General features: G+C 51.7%; 1 pseudogene across 1 annotated transcript; it reads left to right on the top strand.

Annotated features, from left to right (window-relative positions):
• The first annotated feature begins 4,127 nt into the window (after positions 1-4,127).
• Positions 4,128-16,720, top strand: LOC147977689 (rust resistance kinase Lr10-like; annotated as a pseudogene). The gene is made up of 4 exons (XR_015599498.1): positions 4,128-4,882; positions 5,020-5,180; positions 5,280-6,056; positions 16,390-16,720. The product of XR_015599498.1 is annotated as a rust resistance kinase Lr10-like (transcript).
• The last annotated feature ends 5,389 nt before the right edge of the window (positions 16,721-22,109 follow it).

Genomic DNA, 22,109 nt, shown 5'->3' with positions numbered 1-22,109 from the left:
GCAACTCTGTGTTGGCCTACCCGTACCTAGGACAATCTGAGTGTGCCCTGAGAAAGAGATATGTGCAGCTCCTATCGGGATTTTTCGGCACATTCGGGCGGTGTTGCTGGTCTTGTTTTAACCTGTCGAAATGTCTTGTTGTACCGGGATACCGAGTCTGATCGAAACGTCTCGGGTGGAGGTCTATTCCTTCGTTGACCGTGAGAGCTTGTCATGGGCTAAGTTGGGACTCCCCTGCAGGGATTGAACTTTCGAAAGCCGTGCCCGCGGTTATGGGCAGATGGGAATTTGTTAATGTCCGGTTGTAGATAACTTGAACCTTAATTTAATTAAAATGAATCAACCGTGTGTGTTACCGTGATGGCCTCTTCTCGGCGGAGTCTGGGTAGTGGACACGGTGTTGGAGTTATGTTTGCGTAGGTTGCTCTCTTTAGATTCTCGCTCGCGCTTCGCCTCCTCTTCTCGCTCTCTCTTGCGAATAAGATAGCCACCATATATGCTAGTCGCTTGCTGCAGCTCCATATATATTTACCTTACCCTTCCTATTAAGCTTAAATAGTCTTGATCGCGAGGGTGCGAGATTGCTGAGTCCCTGTGGCTCACAGATTCCTATAATACCAGATGCAGGTCCAGGTGATTCCGCTCCAAGTGACGAGTACGATCTCAAGTGGGAGTTCGATGAGGACTCTCAGCGATACTATGTGTCTTTTCCTGATGATCAGTAGTGGTGCCCAGTTGGGGTTGATCGGGACCATGTCACTTGTTGAGTTGTCTTTTATTTTGGCGCCATAGTCGGGCCATGAGTGTTTGGATGATGTATGTTATTTATGTACTTGATTGACGTGGCGAGTGTAAGCCAACTATGTTAACCCTTTTTCATTATCTATTACATGGGATGTTGTGATGATTACCTGACTTGCGACATATGCCTTCAATGCGATTATGCCTCTAAGTCGTGCCTCGACACGTGGGAGATATAGTCGCATCGAGGGTGTTATATTAGGATTCATTGGTGACAAGATAGATTAGCAGCAGAGTGACAAGAGGCAAGTCCTTGAAATATAATGGAGTAAAGATGGAAGAAGGGAAGTCAGGGAGTATAAAAAGTTGCTAACTTGCTTCCTTGTCTGCTTTAACCTCCAATGAGACGTTTGCCTTGTTCTGTGGCTATGAAAATTCCATGGTATCTGAAAATAAATGTTTAGTCTATTCTTTTGATTTCACCAGCTGGATGTCCTCATTTTTCTTCAGTCCTAAATGTTTAGTCTATTCTTTTGATTTCACCAGCTGGACGTCCTCATTTTTCTTCAATCCTAAATAACTAGCCTTTGACAGAATTGTACACATCTAACTAGATGAAACTTGCAATAAACGCATGAGCTTGACATGGTAAAGCACCATTCGCAGAGGTTGTCCGCTAGCCAAGATGAAGCTATTAAGCACCTCTTTCTCGATTGTCCGCTGGCCAAACTATTATGGCGTTCAATTCATACAGCCTTTAATATCACTCCTCCAAATCAGGGGCGAAGCTAGAAAAAAAGTTTGATGGGGTCATGTCTATGACAGTGGGGTCATCTTCTATAAATGGACAGTAATTAGTACTAAGCTAATGAAGAATTACCTAATTTCATTAGGGTCAATTGACCCCAAATCCCCAATGCTTACATGGGAGCTTTGCCCCTGCTCCAGTTTGGGACGTGGCTAAATGGAGTAGAGCCAAATACTTCAAGACATATTCGGATAGGAGTATGCACATTACTTTGGGCTACATGGAACTGCAGGAGGAACCCCCAGGCGTCTCACTCGGTGATATAACAAAAAAGCCCTCCCCTTGGGCGGCGCCAGGGGCCCCAGATCCCACACCGCCAGCTCTCCCCGCTCCTCCATCCCCAGCTGCCGCTGCCGCCGGCAAGGGCCGCGATGGCGGCGGGCCCTACAGATCCAGGGCGGGTGGTTGCCGCGGAAAATCCTGTGAGGTGGAGGCGGAGTCTCACTCGGGGAGGCCGGAGGCGGCAGTCAGGGTGATGCCCCTACTGTGCGGCGGTGATGGGAACCTACGTCGTCGGCAGTGTGATGGCCGCGGGCGCATGGGAGGCTCCAATGGCTGCGGATCTGACGTCCTGTCCAGATACCTCTCGGTACGGCCTTGGCCGGCCGGTGGTGCGAGGAGGACTGCTGAGGGGCAGTTGGAGGCTCCCTACCGGTGTGCCGACGGCAGCCCTCGTCTCCACGGCGAGGCTCCGTTCGGTTCCAGCCAGCTGCAAGGTTGGGGGGACGCGACTTTGGTCATGACAGACGATGGTGGCGTCTTATGACGTCGTTCCCTTCTCGAGGCATCGTTGTTGCAGGTCATGGCACCCCACTCGTGATGCTCCAGGGGAAACTCTAGATCTGAATCTACCAGATCGGACGATGATGGTACCTTTGATGCCATTGTCCCTCCTGAGGGCATCGTTTTGGAGCAAGTGCTTGTTCGACGGGACAAGCGGAAGAGAGATGTCTCATCCATCGCAAGGCCGACGGCGGATCCTGGTGGCATATGGTGCCGTGGAGGTTCGGCGACGGGTCCGTGTGGACGGATACGTGCAGGATGGTGGAGTTGTCTGGCGTCGTGGTGGCGTCGACGGCAGGCCAGGGAAGGTCGATGGGTCAGTTTCGGCTCTGGAGATGGACCCAGTCCCGGTGTGTGGCTCGGCTGGGCATCCGAATTTAGATGTTAGGGTTTGGTGCGATGTCCGTTTGGTATTAGGCCCGGATATTCGGCACACCTTCATCAATGGGATAGGAGTAGCAACAGGTGTTGCCTAGATGGTGGCTTCAGGCTGACCGATGTATTATTTGTACGATCTCTGTGAATAATTAATAAAATGGTCGCATGCATCGTCCAGATGCAGAGCCCGGGGGTCTATCGTCCTTTTCAAAAAAAAGAAACTGTAGAAAAAATATGTTTTTTAACAGACAAACTTGTATAAATTGTTTGCAGGTTATCTACAGGGTCACTATTTGGATCCGTATGTGGTCGTTACTCACTCTTGCGAGGGAGCCTTTGGTTATTGGGTTGACACGATGAGAGATGGTAGCTTGGGATATCTACAACCGATTTGGATGGCGGTCCAGTAATAGGCTAGGTGTTTAGTCATCCGTCCTATTTTCGCTGGTTGTGGCAACTTTTCCCTTTTTAATTACTTTTTTAGCTTTGAGCGAGCTTGCGCTAGACCACAGACTTCTCGGATACTTTGCTGCACGCATCACCAGCTTTGATGTAGATGCTGGCGGTGATCCTCCTTTTCTAAAAGACAACCATTCGCAGAGGTTTGAATTGTGATAAGACTTATTGAGTTTTTGTGATAAATCCAGTCACAACATCAGACATATTTGAACTGGCCTTATGGAAATGCTTTCAGTTAGTCCTGTAAAGAAAAAGCTTCCACTTATTAGTTTATTTTAGTGTTCTTTCAGTCGGATGCGGCTTAAATGATGTCTATTATAAGTTGTATAATCTGCAGGCAATGGAAAACATGGTTTGAAGATAATATGCAGGCAATGGAAACCAGGGGAGATATCAATGGAAACTAGGGGAGATATCAATGGAAACCAGGGGACATAATCTGCACGTGGTGTGAAGATATTCCGGGGATTAGTTCCTTATAGGAGGGGTTTTGGGAAGTTTTTCAACTAGAACTAGATACAAATGAGGAATTCGATCAGACTTAGCTTTTCCTCTCTGCAAAACATGCCTTGCTAACCGGTAAACTCAATATCTCAACTGAATGATATTTTCTTATTTTCCGTTTTTTGGTCCCTGTTATTTGTCATTTTCCCAAGGCACCGAATTGCATGCTCCATGACTTGGACATGATTGGACCAGTACAAGATGCTATGGTAACACAATTGGACCAGCACAGGTTGCTATAGTAACACAATTGGACTCTTCAGTTAACCAAGAGGTCGCCGGTCAAGAACATCACCATCATTAGATGAGCCAGTAGGTGGTATGTACCCAACTTTAGTTGGCAGCTAGTAGCCAAGTCTCCTTGTCAGCAACATCACGGTCATGTAGAGGTGCTAGTTGGCATGTAATTACCATCCTTTGGAGCTCTATTTTTTTACTTTGGCAGCCACTCACTTATTCAGCCATTCAACTGCGCATCTGTGTGTCTGCCATGGCGATGCCCACTGCTCTCAAGGCCTTAACTTTCTTGTTTGTGCTTGCAGTTCTTGCACCAGATCAGTCAGAAGGGCAGCATCATCAGCCTTATTGTCCTTCTTTCTCATGCGGCCCTTTCAGAAACATATCTTCTCCATTTCGTCAGGCAAGTGATCCACCTGGGTGCGGCTATCAATCTTATGAGCTGGTTTGCGGTGATACAAAGGCTACAGTTCACATTGACAACGTGACATACTATGTCTCTGCCATCAATGACAGTGGTTCTTTCTTCTGGGTAGTCGATACCGACATGGATTTATACAGCAGCTGCCCTCTACCTCGGTGGAATCGGCCTCCCTCTTCCTTCCGGGTAGTTGATGACGACATGGAAGTCGAATTGGACCCCCTTTCACCTAGACAGTCTTGCTTTGTTAAATGCTCTCGGGAAGTAAAGGACAATGGTATGTACATGCCTGTTGCTTGCCTTAGCAGCAATGATACTTATGTTTACATGTTAACTGGTTATGGATCTTGTTCTATGGAGTATCTCGAGCCTTCTTGTGGGTACTTGGCCATGACTCCTTGGCCTTGTCACAGTCCATTTTGTTGGGACTACGAGCCGCTAGAAAATGCAAGTTATGTAGATGTTGTGAAATCCATGAGGATTGGATTTGCCATTAAATTCCCTTTCAGGAAGAGCAGAAGCATCAAAGAGTGCCTAATACTCCTGTTTCGGTTAGTTCAGAATTTTGATATATATCTGTATAGAGTGGTTCTATTTGTTGCCTGTATAAGTGGTTTTGATATATCTTATCCCAAAACCGTTGAGCCCCTCTTTCATTCCCTTTATGTCTCGTTGGATGGTATTGCAGCGGCTTCTCGCGAGAGTGTAGTGAAGGCGTCATGAGTTGTGTTCTGCATATTCTTTTGGTCGATGGAAGATTCTGGTACTACTTAGTGGATGCAACTTCGTTTGATTATTATGCCTCATCAATCATAGCATCCGTCTTCTTGTTTGTCAAGTGGATTGCTGGTAATTCCAAATGTTCTACTGTTCATTGCAGTTTCTTCATCATCACATCTACTCATGTATGTACCCACCCACCAAACCTATATAAACTTGTTTATGCAGTGCTATGCAGGTTTGTGTTGGCACCACTGGTTGTATTGATCTTCCTCGCCCACATGTATTGGAAAACGAGGATCACGATCGATGCTGTCGAGAAGTTCCTCCGAATGCAACAAATGCTAGGTCCGATGAGGTATGCCTACACCGACATCACAGCAATTACAAGCCATTTCAGAGATAAGCCGGGCCAGGGAGGCTACGGCTCTGTGTTCAAGGGTGTGATATTGCCAGGCAATGTTCATGTCGCTGTCAAGATCGCTGAGATAGGATCCATCACGTTAATGTGGTGCGCCTCATGGGATTCTGCTCAGAGGAAATGAGGAGAGCACTGGTTTACGAGTACATGCCTCAAAGTTCTCTGGACAAGTACATCTTCTCAGCTGAGAAGAGTTTCTCCTGGGACAAGCTCGCTGAGATAGCTTTGGGCATTGCCAAGGGGATCGACTACCTTCATCAGGGTTGTGACATGCAGATTCTGCACTTTGACATCAAGCCACACAACATCCTTCTTGACAGCAATTTTGTCCCCAAAGTTGCTGATTTTTGTCTCGCCAAACTTTACCCAAGGGACAACAGCTTTGTGCCATCGAGAGCCCTACGGGGAACAATTGGTTACATAGCTCCTGAGATGATATCTCGGAACTTCGCCGTCATATCGAGCAAGTCTGATGTTTACAGCTTTGGGATGCTGCTGCTAGAGATAGCCGGTGGAAGAAGGAATGCTGATCCAAATGCGGCAAACTCGAGCCAAGCGTATTACCCTTCGTGGGTGTATGACCGGTGAGGGAGTCCTGGATTAGGGGGTGTTCGGATAGCCGGACTCCTGGACTATGAAGATACAAGATTGAAGACTTCGTCCCGTGTCCGGAAGGGACTTTCCTTGGCGTGGAAGGCAAGCTTGGCGATACGGATATGTAGATCTCCTACCATTGTAACCGACTCTGTGTAACCCTAGCCCTCTCCGGTGTCTATATAAACCAGAGGGTTTTAGTCCGTAGGACGAAAAAACAATCATACCATAGGCTAGCTTCTAGGGTTTAGCCTCCTTGATCTCGTGGTAGATTGTAGCTCAGACCTGCGTCCTCGGTCAAGTCCGGACACATTGCTTGTGATCAAAAGAACAATTTGTACAACTCCACGGGCGTCGCGCCCATAAAATGTTGGAGAGTTCGCGGTCCCTCCGGATTGAACTCCCACAGGCGGAGGGGGCGACGTTTGCCGGGCAGGGTTCGGTGGATCAGCATGACCTGCGTCACTTCGACCAGGTTGAGGTCTCTTTCTAAGAGATTCCTGATGCAGCCCTGCAACAAGGGCACGTCCTTGGATGGCCCCCAGTCTAGTCCTTTATTGACCCATGACGCTAGCTGTGGTGGGGGACCCGAGCGAAAGGCAGGTGGCGCCACCCATTTGGTGCCCCTGGGAGCGGTGATATAGAACCACTCTCGTTGCCATAAGCCGAGCTCCTCTTGAAAAGAGCCCTCGGGCCATGGAGCATCAGCATTTTTGCTTATAATAGCACCTCCGCACTCCGCGTGCCATCCCTCGATCGTCTTCGGTTCCACTTTGAAGGTCTTGAGCCGTAGTCCGAAGTGGGGAGTAATACGGAGGAAGGCTTCACACACGACGATGAATGAGGAAATATGGAGGATGGACTCCGGAGCTAAGTCGTGAAATTCCAGCCCATAATAGAACATGATACCCCTCACAAAGGGATCCGTCGGGAAGCCTATCCCCCGAAGGAAGTGAGACATGAACACCACGCTCTCACCAGGCTTGGGAGTGGGAATGACCTGCCCTTGAGCAGGCAGCCTATGCGAAATTTCGCCGGTCAAGAACCTGGCCTCTCTCAACTTCAGCACGTCCTCCTCCGTGATGGAGGAGGGCATCCATCGGCCTCGAAGGTCGGAACCGGACATTGTCAAAGGTCCGAAGCGCCTGAAATCTGGAGCCTTGGGTGTTGGAACTCGAGGCGAAGGGCGAACTCGTTTGATATTGAAAGAAAGGAGTAAGGCCTTGATCTCTTTATAAGAGGTTGAATACCAAGGGCCCTCCCCGTGACCGTTTGGGACTCGCCTTTGATCGAGAAAACATACCAACGGGCACGATTGGGTTACCCACGTCCGTATTGATGAGAATCCCATAAATAAAGGGGACATGATCTCTGCTTCGACAGGACGTGCCAAGGAAACCGCCTCGCTAAACGCGCTGAGGTGGGACAGTAAAAACGATTCGAATAAAGGCTTGGTCGTAGTGTGATGTCACGCTACGGAATGCGTCAGCAGATTAGATTTGTGTAAATATTATTCTCGCTATGGCAATATGTGGAAACTTATTTTGCAGAGCGGGACACTATCCTTGTGTTCAAAATCTTCTATGAAGTACTTGGAGGAGGAACCCGCCTTGCAATGCCGAAGACAATCTGTGCGCCGTACTCGTCGTCATTGAAGCCTGGTTCAGGGGCTACTGAGGGAGTCCTGGATTAGGGGGTGTTCGGATAGCCGGACTATACCTTCAGCCGGACTCCTGGACTATGAAGATACAAGATTGAAGACTTTGTCCCGTGTCCGGAAGGGAATTTCCTTGGCGTGGAAGGCAAGCTTGGCGATACAGATATGTAGATCTCCTACCATTGTAACCGACTCTGTGTAACCCTAGCCCTCTCCGGTGTCTATATAAACCAGAGGGTTTTAGTCCGTAGGACGAAAAAACAATCATACCATAGGCTAGCTTCTAGGGTTTAGCCTCCTTGATCTCGTGGTAGATCTACTCTTGTACTATCCATATCATCAATATTAGTCAAGCAGGAGTAGGGTTTTACCTCCATCGAGAGGGCCCGAACCTGGGTAAAAACATCGTGTCCCTTGTCTCCTGTTACCATCCGCCTAGACGCATAGTTCGGGACCCCCTACCCGAGATCCGCCGGTTTTGACACCGACATTGGTGCTTTCACGTCACTTTTGGGCCCGATGGCTCCTTCGATCATCAACAGCGATGCAGTCTAGGGTGAGACCTTTCTCCCCGGACAGATCTTCGTATTCGGCGGCTTTGCACTGCAGGCCAATTCGCTTGGCCATCTGGAACAGATTGAAAGCTACGCCCCTGGCCGTCAGGTCAGATTCGGAAGTCTAAATTACACGGCGGACGTCCACGGAGATTTGATCTTCGACGGACCCAAGCCACAGCCGAGCGAGCCACAAGGTCACGATGGGCATGATCTAGCTCTGCCATTGAACAGTGCCCTGGAGGCCGCACCTGTGTCCGCTCCGACCCTTAGCTTGGAGCCGACCACACCGATCAAGGACGGGTGGCTAGACACCGCCTCGGTGGCTGCAATCTCTACGGCGATCAAGCCGAACATCAGCCTTATCCTCTGCGAAGCCTGTGACTCCATGGTGCCGGACTCCTCTCCGGACTCCGAACCCCCCGCGCCCCTACCGATTGAATCCGATAGGGCGCCGATCATGGAATTCACCGCCGCAGACATCTTTCAGCACTCGCCCTTTGGCGACATTCTGAATTCACTCAGGTCTCTCTCTTTGTTAGGAGACTCCTAGCCGGACTATGGCCGGCAGGATTGGGATGCGGACGACGAAGAAATCCGATCCCCACCCACCACCCACTTCGTAGCCACTGTCGATAACTTAAACGACGTGCTCAACTTCGACTCCGAAGACATCGACGGTATGGACGACGATGTAGGAGACGAACATGAACCAGCGCCTATAAGGCACTGGACTGCCACCTCATCTCATGATGTATATATGGTGGACACACCCAAAGGAAGCGACGACGAGGAACACGGGGATGCAACGAGGGATCGTTCACTCGAAAAGCAATCAAAGCGGCGACGTAAGCGCCGCTCCAAGCCCCGCCTCGACAGAGACAGCAGCCATACAGACCCAGCTGTAGAGCAGGAAGAGCCGGCGGACGACAAACATACCTTCGAGCAACCGTCCGAACATGGCAACTTCGATAAACAAACCGAACAACCCGTCCCCGGCGAAAACGGCATTCCGGACGACCTTACGCCGGACAAGCTCATGGAGCAGAAGAACCTCCACAAAAGGCTCGTTGCCACTGCGCGTAGCCTGAAAAAGCAGAAGCGGAAGCTCAAAACTGCGGAAGATGTACTCAGAATCAGATGGAGCAAAGTACTCAACACCGTAGACAAATACGGTGGCAGTTGCCACACCAAAAGCTATCCAAAGCGACAGCTACTACCTGAATTTGACGAGGAGGCCATAGAGCCCCGGCAATCAAAAAATAAGAAAGCCACCCGGTCGGATAGACGACCCCATGGCCAGCATAGAGCGGCCAGCGGTGCCACACACAAGCCGGCACGCGATCCACTCAAGGATTCGCATCGAAAAGATGGCCCAGCCAGATCTATCTATGGGCCAAGAAAGCAAGCTCTCGTAAGCAATGCAACACAACCAATATCCGAACATCGCGGCACACCAAAATACAGGGGTGCCGCACACCCCCTATGTTTCACCGATGAGGTTCTAGACCATGAATTTCCAGCGGGATTCAAGCTCGTAAACATAGAGGCGTATGACGGAACAACAGACCCTGGAGTCTGGATTGAGGATTATATCCTCCACATACACATGGCGAGAGGAGATGACCTCCACGCCATAAAATACTTATCCCTCAAGCTTAAAGGGCCAGCCCGGCATTGGCTCAAAAGCATTCCCGAAAACACCACTGGAAGTTGCGAAGAGCTCGAGGTCGCTTTTCGGGCAAATTTTCAAGGGACTTACGTCCGCCCTCCGGATGCAGACGATCTCAGTCACATAACTCAACAGCCCGGAGAGTCAACCCAGAAATTCTGGAACAGATTTCTTACTAAAAAGAATCAGATAGTCGACTGTCCGGACGCCGAAGCCTTAGCAGCTTTTAAGCACAACGTTCGAGACGAATAGCTCGCCAGACACCTCGGCCAAGAAAAGCCAAGAACAATGGCCGCATTAACAAGCCTCATGACCCGCTTTTGCGCAGGAGAGGACAGCTGGTTGGCGAGATGTAGCACCAGCGACCCAAGTACATCCGAAGTTAGGGATGGAAACGGAAAACCCGACGCAATAAGGACCAACGCCGGAATAAGGGAAACAGCCCAAAGAGCATGGCAGTCAACGCCGGATTCAAAAGCTCACGGCAGAATCAGAAAAAGCCACCCCTCCAGGATAAAAGGGACGAGCTATCCAACCTAAACAAAATCTTGGACAGGATATGTCAAATACACAGTACTCCCGGGAAGCCTGCAAACCATACCCACAGAGATTGTTGGGTCTTCAAGCAATCCGGCAAACTCAACGCCGAACACAAGGGGTTCGACACACCAAGTGAGGATGATGACGAACCCCACAAGGAGAGCACCAGGAAACAAAAGAATTTTCCACAAGAAGTAAAAATAGTAAACTTACTTCACGTGACAAAACGAGCGGCGCCCATAGAGATATGCGCCATACGGCCTATCCCAAAGGAATCTCGCCACTGGTTGTCAAAACCGATCACCTTCGACCATCAGGATTACTCTAGAAGTATCCGGAACGCAGGCTGGATTGCCTTGGTATTAGATCCAATAATCAGCGGACTCCACTTTACAAATGTCCTGATGGATGGCAGCAGTGGACTAAACCTGTTATATCAGGACACAATCCGCCACATGGGGATAGACCCAAAAAAAATTCGCCATGGCAACACTTCCTTTCAAGGAGTAACGCCAGGCCTGGTTTCCCACTGCACGGGCTCTCTCCGGTTAGAAGTCATGTTCGGCTCCCCCGACAACTTCCGTCGCAAAAGGCTAACCTTCCATATCGCCCCATTTTCAAGCAGCTATCAAGCACTGCTGAGACGCGAAGCTTTCGCCTGCTTTAACGCAATACCGCATTATGCATCTCTTACGCTTAAGATGCCTGGTCCACGAGGCATCATCTCATTAAAGGGACAACACTGAGTGCGCCTCCCGCGCGGAAGACTGTGCGGCTGCCTTAACAGCCCCACAATAAAACGGCTTCACCAGCCAAAACATCTAAATAGGTCGTTAAGACCACGGACACGGCTAGACGAGTCCGGCATAAACATATAATTGATAAAGGCTTAATAGCCGCATACCCCTGTACTAGGGGCTCCGCGCATATCAAACAAGAGACAGTCAAGCTCAATTCTACCCATTTCAATTTATACTTTGTTTGTTTAGTATAACTTCTGTTTGGCATGACCTTTATTCAACTAAGTTCGTCTCTTTTACAGATGAACCCCGTGCTGCGCCCGTCCAGGATACGGCACAACGGAGACACGGGCGCAGACGTGCAGCAGGGACCCGTTCCAAGGATTCTTTTCAGATTAAGACCCTGCGTAAACCTTTTTTACTGTCTCGTGTTGATACGCATCCCCTGGTTTTTTGGTATAACCAAGGAGGAGGCTGGCGTCTTGGCATGTGGCCATGTCAGAAATTTGCCCGTACCTGGACACTAGGGGCTTATAACGAAGGGCGTTGTTCCGCCCGCCCTCATAAAGACCGAATACCTTAGGGAGTGTTCGGCATCGCGAGTTTCGCCTTATATGCATCAGCTCCGAATCATGTCTTTGGTCAAATGTTGGGTTTGCCCGGCTCCTGTGTTTTGCTGCCTTACGTTCCGCTCTATCAGCTAAGGCGGCACCAGGAGAACTACTGCGATTGTGCCCCGGTTCGGCCAGGCGAGCACCTCAGTAGAGAAAGCCGAAAACTGACTGTCATGATATAACGTGAGACTGGTCAACCACTCGATGACTTACCGGAATCTATAGGATTCCTCCGCATTAACGAAGGGTTGTTTCCCGGCCAGGCACATACGCGCCCCGAATTCGGGCGAGCGCAAGCGCCACCAGGGGCTATCTAAGTAGCCTCACTGTCAAGCTCCTATGGCTAAGTGAAAGTGATAAAGCATTATAGTCCGATTGCCTAGTTCGCTGCGCTATCACCTCCTTTGTAGGACCAAGACGTTGGATCAAGTATGAAAATGCGCCTTCTGCGATCACCCCCGCATTATTTGCGTGGGGGCTGAAGCCGACGACTGCCATCTTTCAGATTATATATACATATGTCTTAAACGGCCGCATAGGAGGTGTTATAATATTTGAAGGCACAAGTATAAAAAGCTTCTACAATTTATTGTTTTACAACAACATATGCTATTCGAACATAGCATCCTTCGAGCACTGCGTCTCTATTACACGAGCGCCTTGCAGAACTTCCTGAAAATAGTGCTCGGCAGTTACTCGGCTTCCGTCCGAATCTCGGGATGCAACAGCGGTGGTCTCCATCTCCGCCCAGTATGTCTTGACACGGGCAAGAGCCATCCACGCACCCTCTATGCACGCTGACCTCTTAATCGCATTAATATGCGGCATCGCACCAAGGAACTGCTGCACCAAGTTGAAATAACTTTTCGGCTCTGGTCTCTCTGGCCACAGATGACTCATGACACACTTCGTGGCGAGTCCGGACAACCTATTCAGCTCGACCCATTCAGCCAGACGATCGGCTACTGACAGTGGCCGCTCTGGATTGTGGAACTGCGACCGGAAGAGCTTTTCCACTTCGCGGTCTTCCTAGTCTCGAAAGTGTTCGGTCGCATCTGCAGCACTCGCTGCCAAATCCAGATAGGTGTCCGCCGTACTCCACTCCCGGTCTAACGGAGCATGCTTAGGATCACAGAACTTCCTCCGCAGCATAAAGGGCTTTCCAGCAGTGATCTCTCTGGCCTGACGTAGCTCCTCCTTCATAGCTCTCATGGCAGAGCGAGCATCCTTGGCATCCGCAACGGCCTTTTCCAGGTCCGTCTGTTCTGCCCGGTCTTCTTTTTTAAGAAACTTGCAACGGTCAGCAGCGCTCTTCAGCTTCACGCCCATCTCGGCCATTTCTTTCTTGCTTCGGCAGTGAGCAGCGTATTCGGCTTTCAGCTCTTCAATTGCCATTCCGGCAGCCGCATCACTTCTTCTGGCTTGCTCCTTGGCTCGGGCAAGCTCCGCCCGAAGATTCTCCATGGCAGCGGCACCATCTGCATCAAGCACACACATTGTAAGATACTGGCATAAAGCTCCTCTTACCAGGTGCCGCCGGAGGAATTACATAGCTTGTGCCTCGTCAAGCCGCTTGTTGACAAGCGCGATGTAGGCATCTGCCACGTCAAGTTGCCGCTTTAGCTCGGCAAATTCATCAGTCCGGCTAGCCACCGGACACTTCGCCACCTACGTATGAAGGCGGCGTATTAGACCTGGGATTATGATCCTCTGCGCACCGTCACTTTTGACAACGCACAGAGTTTCAGGGGCTACTATCTACACAGGGCGCATCTTATTTATGCGCAACTGTAAAAAAGGGTGCATTATTTCGCGTACCTCAAGACCTGTCAGTAAACTTCTGACGGCCTCGTGCAATCCGCTTTCCACAGACGAAATCCTTTCAATCACCGTGCCCATCAATGCACGGTGCTCCTCTGAGATAGATGCTCGCCCTAGCAGATCCTTCAGCTCCTCCGACCGCACACCGGACGGTGCCGGACTCGTCCTATGGCCTTTTTCGAAGGCCGGACGCGGAGAGCCTTGGGGGGCCATATGGCTACCTTCCGGCCCTGCCGTATTCGGAGAAACCCTTCGCGACGATACCTCAGGGTTGCCCGCCTCGCGAGGCGGTACGACAGGGGGAGGCTTTCCGCTCTCCATCATCTCCGGAAGAAGATCCCCCGAAGACGAGCTCTGCTGAGAAGGGCTGAGGTCTGAACTACAAGGTAAAATTTCGGTTACTCTTCTGAGATATAAAGCAAGGATTCCTCTCAAAGAAAAACTTCTCTCTACTTACGGCTCGGGGGAGGGCTGATCCCCTTGAGGGCATAATTTGGCCGAAGTATCCCCCGGCGCAGGACCCTCTGACGAAGATTTCTTCCCCTGCTCTGAGGCCATGATCTCCGGGTCATCAGAGGCGATCTTCTTCTTCCCCTGAGGAGGGGAATTATCAATTCCTCCCTTCCGAACAGCCTCCTTCGAGGAGGCCGTAGCTTCCTTGTACCCTCCCTTGCCTTCCTCCGAAGGCATAACCTCCAACATCCTGATTAGCATGTTATCCGGCGTGATCTCGGGGAGGGGGGCCGGACACCTGATTAGCTTTGCTTTCGCTATCCACTCATGTTTAAAGGACAGCTCTTTTAGGGGCAATTTTATGATAAATATACAGATAGCGAGTCCGGGCACGAGGCTGCTTACTTGAGTATCCGGGCGATTGCAGCTCAGACCTGCATCCTCGGTCAAGTCCGAACACATTGCTTGTGATTCGAAGAACAATTTGTACAACTCCACGGGCGTCGCGCCCATAAAATGTTGGAGAGTTCGCGGTCCCTCCGGATTGAACTCCCACAGGCGGAGGGGGCGACGTTTGCCGGGCAGGGTTCGGCGGATCAGCATGACCTGCGTCACTTCGACCAGGTTGAGGTCTCTTTCTAAGAGATTCCTGATGCAGCCCTGCAACAAGGGCACGTCCTTGGATGGCCCCCAGTCTAGTCCTTTATTGACCCATGACGCTAGCTGTGGTGGGGGGCCCGAGCGAAAGGCAGGTGGCGCCACCCATTTGGTGCCCCTGGGAGCGGTGATATAGAACCACTCTCGTTGCCATAAGCCGAGCTCCTCTTGAAAAGAGCCCTCGGGCCATGGAGCATCAACATTTTTGCTTATAATAGCACCTCCGCACTCCGTGTGCCGTCCCTCGATCGTCTTCGGTTCCACTTTGAAGGTCTTGAGCCGTAGTCCGAAGTGGGGAGTAATACGGAGGAAGGCTTCACACACGACGATGAATGAGGAAATATGGAGGATGGACTCCGGAGCTAAGTCGTGAAATTCCAGCCCATAATAGAACATGATACCCCTCACGAAGGGATCTGTCGGGAAGCCTATCCCCCGAAGGAAGTGAGACATGAACACCACGCTCTCACCAGGCTTGGGAGTGGGAATGACCTACCCTTGAGCAGGCAGCCTATGCGAAATTTCGCCGGTCAAGAACCTGGCCTCTCTCAACTTTAGCACGTCCTCCTCCGTGACAGAGGAGGGCATCCATCGGCCTCGAAGGTCGGAACCAGACATTGTTGAAGGTCTGAAGCGCCTGAAATCTGGAGCCTTGGGTGTTGGAACTCGAGGCGAAGGGCGAACTCGTTTGAGATTGAAAGAAAGGAGTATGGCCTTGGCCTCTTTATAAGAGGTTGAATACCAAGGGCCCTCCCCGTGACCGTTTGGGACTCGCCTTTGATCGAGAAAACATACCAACAGGCACGATTGGGTTACCCACGTCCGTATTGATGAGAATCCCGTAAATAAAGGGGACATGATCTCTGCTTCAACAGGACGTGCCAAGGAAACCGCCTCGCTAAACGCGTTGAGGTGGGACAGTAAAAACGATTCGAATAAAGGCTTGGTGGTAGTGTGATGTCACGCTACGGAATGCGTCAGCAGATTAGATTTGTGTAAATATTATTCTCTCTATAGCAATATGTGGAAACTTATTTTGCAGAGCCGGACACTATCCTTGTGTTCAAAATCTTCTATGAAGTACTTGGAGGAGGAACCCGCCTTGCAATGCCGAAGACAATCTGCGCGCCGGACTCGTCGTCATTGAAGCCTGGTTCAGGGGCTACTGAGGGAGTCCTGGATTAGGGGGTGTTCGGATAGCCGGACTATACCTTCAGCCGGACTCCTGGACTATGAAGATACAAGATTGAAGACTTCGTCCCGTGTCCGGAAGGGACTTTCCTTGGCGTGGAAGGCAAGCTTGGCGATACGGATATGTAGATCTCCTACCATTGTAACCGACTCTGTGTAACCCTAGCCCTCTCCGGTGTCTATATAAACCAGAGGGTTTTAGTCCGTAGGACGAAAAAACAATCATACCATAGGCTAACTTCTAGGGTTTAGCCTCCTTGATCTCGTGGTAGATCTACTCTTGTACTACCCATATCATCAATATTAATCAAGCAGGAGTAGGGTTTACCTCCATCGAGAGGGCCCGAACTTGGGTAAAAACATCGTGTCCCTTGTCTCCTGTTACCATCCGCCTAGACGCACAGTTCGGGACCCCCTACCCGAGATCCGCTGGTTTTGACACCGACAACCGGCTAACTTAACAAGACCATGTGGGTGAGATATTTGCTCATGTTTATACTGAGATGCATGAGTTGGAGAGGAAGCTGTGCATTGTTGGGCTATGGTGCATCCAGATGAAGTCTCATGACAGACCAATGATGAGTGAAGTCGTACAGTTGCTGGAAGACGGTGTCGATGGCTTGCGGATGCCTTCCAGGCCATTCTTCTGTGATGAAGGGCACACCCATACCGAGGATACTTATCATTTGTCATCCGAGCTGACTAAGATCTCTGAGGAGGAGGAGGAGGACATGAGTGAAAGTTTTGATGTGTGATGTAATGTACAAGATCATGCGCTTAGCTCATAAAAATATTGAAATAATGGTTGTATAGTTGTACTGAGTATGTACCTATAGGCGGAAATATGTACAACTACTGCTTTCTCCATGACATCATATATATGATATTTTTGTGTTGCTCCCTCCATCGTGTTTTCTGTTATGCCTGAGGCTTTGTGCTGGGGATTCCAGTTCCTTTGTATGAATTCTTTCCATGTATTTCATGATTAAGGTGGTGTATGTCGCCTAAAAAGTCCTGAAGCGACCTGCTCCTCCCGTCCCCTCCCGCACGCTCCGCGAGGAACCCGAGCCACCGGCCCACGGCCTCCTCCTTGCCACCCTCCTCGCCTCGCCGCCGCCATGGCGCGCTGACGGGCAAAGCCCGGCCAGCATCGTCGGCGGCAGGGTGTTCTTCCTTCCCCCGCTCGGCGCAGGTGGCGCAGGCCGATGTGGTCGGGCGGAGACTACAGCTTGAGACGGAGGCGCGAGATATCGGCGGTGGCGCAAAGGGGCTGAGGGCGGTGGGGTGGCGCGCGAGTCTTCTGCAGGTTCGAGCTGGTGCGGCTCCGATATGATGGAGTGACACGGGCGTCTTGGCCCTCTGCTGCGGTGTGGCTTGGGCTTGGCGCTGGTGGAGGCCATCTCCGAGTCCTCTCTGATCGGTGTCCCTCGTGGTGGCGCACCTGCCGACCTTCAATCAGGTCCGGCCAGGATTGGCTTGGATCTGACGCCGGTAGGGGGCGCGGGCTGTGCGCGGCATGGTCTGCGGGTGGCTACTCCTGCCTCGACCTTGGGCTGTAGGGGTGGCGGAGCAGTGGTGGTCGCTGGCTGGGCGTGCTGGTCGTGCTCCTGGATCGGGATATGGTGCGGTCAGGCGGCGCGGGGGCGGGCTGCGACTTCCGCGGCGTGCCGGGCACCTACTGCAGGGCAGCTCGGGGCTGCCCCTCGGGATCCCGCGCGTGGATTTGGGCTGCCACGGCGTGGTGATGGCTCATGGTGGTGGCCTGGTGTCGGTGTCAAAACCGGCGGATCTCGGGTAGGGGGTCCCGAACTGTGCGTCTAGGCGGATGGTAACAGGAGACACGGGACACGATGTTTTTACCCAGGTTCGGGCCCTCTCGATGGAGGTAAAACCCTACTCCTGCTTGATTAATATTGATGATATGGGTAGTACAAGAGTAGATCTACCATGAGATCAAGGAGGCTAAACCCTAGAAGCTAGCCTATGGTATGATTGTTGTTCTTCTGTCCTACGGACTAAAATCCTCCGGTTTATATAGACACTGGAGAGGGTTAGGGTTACACAGAGTCGGTTACAATGGTAGGAGATCTACATATCCGCACCGCCAAGCTTGCCTTCCACGCCAAGGAAAGTCCCTTCCGGACACGGGACGAGGTCTTCAATCTTGTATTTTCATAGTCCAGGAGTCCGACTGAAGGTATAGTCCGGCCATCCGGACACCCCCTAATCCAGGACTCCCTCAGTAGCCCCTGAACCAGGCTTCAATGACGACGAGTCCGGCGCGTAGATTGTCTTCGGCATTGCAAGGCAGGTTCCTCCTCCAAGTACTTCGTAGAAGATTTTGAACACAAAGGATAGTGTCCGTCTCTGCAAAACAAGTTTCCACATATTGCCATAGAGAGAATAATGTTTACACAAAACTAATCTACTGATGCATTCCGTAGCGTGACATCGCACTATGGCCAAGCCTTTATTCAAATTGTTTTTACTGTCCCACCTCAGCGCGTTTAGCGAGGCGGTTTCCTTGGCACGTCCAGTCGAAGCAGAGATCGTGCCCCCTTTATTTACGAGATTCTCATCAATACGGACGTGGGTAACCCAACCGCGCCATTGATTACGGCGCTTGGGAGATAAGCGAGTTTTATCAGGCTGGTGGGGACGCATAGCCGCATCCGCCCATATAAGGGGATAAGGGTCCACCTTTTCACCTACACCTTCTTCCTCCTTTGCCTATCCATCTTCCGCGCACTTGAGCTCCAACGCCCAAGTCCGCACTTCCCACCTCGACCTTCTCCAGCCATGTCCGGAGCGGGAGGCAAGTGGATGGTCTCATCCATCACGGAGGGACACATCAAAAAACTGAGGAAGGCCGGATACTTGTCTAACGACATCGCGCACCGGCTTCCCGAAGAGGGGCAGCTCCTTCCCTCCCCAAGGCCCCATGAGAGGGTAGTGTTCCTTCCCCATTTCCTCCGCGAACTGGGCTTTCCTCTCCACCCATTCGTCCGGGGGCTCATGTTCTACTATGGCCTGGATTTCCATGATCTGGCCCCGAATTTCGTCCTCAACATCTCGGCGTTTATCGTCGTGTGCGAGGCTTTCCTCTGCATCCAACCCCACTTCGGCCTATGGCTCAAGACCTTTAACGTCAAGCCAAAGGTGGTGCGCGGCAACCAGGCGGAGTGTGGAGGCGCCATGGTGGGCAAGATGCCCAACATCCTGTGGCTCGAGGGCTCCTTCGTGGAGACCCTAAAGGGGTGGCAATCGGGGTGGTTTTACATCACCGAGCCACGCGACCCTGAGTGGGTCGCAGCCCCCGAATTCCGATCTGGAACCCCCACGTGGCTCACCTCCTGGAAGGAGACCGGCCTGTCATGGGGAGAAAAGGGAGAGGTGACCGGACTGCAATCATGCATCAAAAACCTGGTGAGCAAGAAGCACAGACTTGTCAATGTAGTCTAGGTCATGCTCGTCCGCCGGATCCTCCCGTGCCAACAACGGGCCTTCAATTTGTGGGAGTTCGACCCGGTGCAGCACCAAACTCTAAACAGGCTCTTCGACACGACATACGAAGATGCCTGGAAGGTGCTTTTCAAGGGCGCCAAGGCTCCCGCATCCGCGATAGAAGATCGTGGATTCAGCACGCAGTGCCACGCTAGTGCAGTAAGCTATCTTTACCTTTTACAGGGTATTAGTTTTTCATAGTTTGACTCTATGCGGGATCTAAGCTCCCTTACCTTTGACAGGATTGGCAGGCGAAGTCCGGACAGATCAACTGTCCGGCTCCTTTGCCCGAAGACCCAGCCGATGCTCGCTTGGCGAAGCTGCTGGTTCCGGCACCCTATGTGGTGCCGGAGCAGAAGGCCAAGAAGAAGGCCACAGGGACTCGAAAGAGTGCCCGGCGCCTGGACGTGTCAGATTCATCATCCGACGAATCCGAGACGCGCTCCTCCCGTGAAGACGAGGAGGAGGAAGAAGAAGCCTCTCCCCCTCTAACGGGGGGAGGAAAGAAAAGGAAGGCCGCCCCGACCGGGGGGACCGAAGGGTCCAAGAAGGGGAAGACCCTTCCTCCGGACTACTCCACCGACGCCGACGACGGCGAAGAGGAGTGGCCGCACAGGGCCAAGCGCCCGGCGAAATTGTAAGTATCTGGATACCAGAATAATTCATAGTATTCCTTTGTTGCACAACTTTTCCTTATGTCGAATATAATTATGCAGTCCGCCCAAGGCTGGGCTCGACGTTTCGTCGAGCGGTTCCCTGGACTTGTCGAACGTGAATTCACTTCCGCCCGCTACCTCCCCCCGTCCTACGGACGACACCGAGATGGCGTCCCAACAGGTTCCAAGCCAGGAGGAGGTGGTCCTGGAGGAGCCGCAAGGCAACCTCTTGGACTCCAGGAGTGAAGGGGATAGAACCCCCCAGGGCTCCAAGTCCGGCTTTGAGCCGGACACCGCGCCGGAATCCTCAACGGTTCCGGACTGCGGCAGGCGACCTCCTTCTAAGAGGAGCAAGCCTACTGAGCCGGCGGCCCCCGTCCAACCAGAGGCGCCGGACAATCTGCTGGAGGTGCTTAAGGGCGCCTCCATCGACGAGGAGCACCGCACTATTATGAGTGTGGTGATCCAGAAGGTTCAGTCTGCCAAGAGCGGACTGACTGAAGCCTGTGCCAGCCTTCTAACAGGCTTTGGGGTAAGTAAAGAATATGTAAAAATATTACCGCATAGACAGTAGCCCCTGATGCTCTGTTTGGCGTTCGTAAAGAAAAGCCGAATAGAGGATCTAATAAAATTCGCAGGAGTCTAGCAAAAAAATGAGTCAATATGCGTATGCAGGCTTCGCTGCTAGCGTCCGCCGCACTGACTGCGGAGGTGGGCACGTTGAAGCAGGACCTCGAGCGGTCCGAGCAAGAGCTCGGCCTTGCCAAGCGGCAGCTCGAGGAGAAGGAAGGTAAGAAATACCTTATTAAAATATATAAAAGGTGCAATTGCAAAAAATGACAGGATTGACGTGGCTATTGTAGGGGCCATGACTGAGGTGGCGACCCTTAAGCAAGCGCTGTCCGAGGCCGAGAAGAGGGCGGCCACGGAGCGCACCGAGCGGGAGAAGTATGAGGCGCAGGTTGGCGAGGTGCGGCAAGAGCTCCAGGCTCTCATGAAAAAACATGAGAGTTTGGAGCTTGACTCGAAGACGCGAGCGTCCGAGCTCGCGGCGGCCATTGAAAATGCCAAGTCTGCCAAGGCCGAAGCCCAGAAGGCCCTTCAGGAGGTGGATGCGATGAAATAGATAGCGGCGGGTAAGGCTTTCTTTATGCAAAGCAAGCATGTGAAAGTGAATTACTTGTTACTTACCTGAATCCGGAGCTCTCCAGGAGCATTCGCAGATTTGCCCCGCAGCGTGTCTGATGCCGTCGCATTCTACCGAGCCGAGGAGGGCAGCTCGACGGAGAAGGTGTTCTGGTCTCAGTATGCCGAGGCCGGACACCTTGTGCCCTTGAGCGACCAGCTGAAGCAACTGGTCGAGCTCCACAAGGTGGCCGAACAGGCCATGAAGCGCCTCATAGTTCGGTTGTGGCCTGGAGAGGCTCTGCCTGGGAGCTACTTCGGGCTGGTGCGGCGGCTGGTGGAGGCTTGTCCAAGGCTCGAAGTCATCAAGCGCTCCGTCTGCATCGAAGGTGCCCGTAGGGCCCTTGCCCGTGCTAAGGTGCACTGGGGCAAGTTGGATGCTGAGAAGCTTGTGAAGGACGGGCCACCGCCGGGGAAATAGCATCGCAAGCCCGAGATGTATTATGAGGGCATTCTGAAGGGTGCCCGCCTTATGGCGGATGAATGTTCCAGGGATGTAATTTTTGAGTAAACTCGCTCATGTTGTCCTGTGCGCTGAAAACTTGTTCATATGCTCTAAGCAATGCTTTTTGAATTTAAAATATTACCTTCTGTGCGGCCGTTTATCAAATTTGAGAGATGGCGAGTCGTCGGCTTCTGCCCCCATGCCACTAGTGCTGGGGTGTTCGGGATAAACCTGAGCGCTCTTTTTCCCATTTTTGGGTCCTTCGAGGGAGGCGCTCAGCACAACGAACAAGGCAATCAGACTATAATGCTTGAACACTCTCACTTAGCCATAGAATTCTATAATTTTAAATTT

Source organism: Triticum urartu, chromosome 3A, assembly GCF_056163025.1.
Source record: "Triticum urartu cultivar PI428250 chromosome 3A, HENAU_Tu73, whole genome shotgun sequence".
Lineage (NCBI taxonomy): Eukaryota > Viridiplantae > Streptophyta > Magnoliopsida > Poales > Poaceae > Triticum > Triticum urartu.
This window is presented reverse-complemented; position numbering and strand designations above follow the sequence as displayed.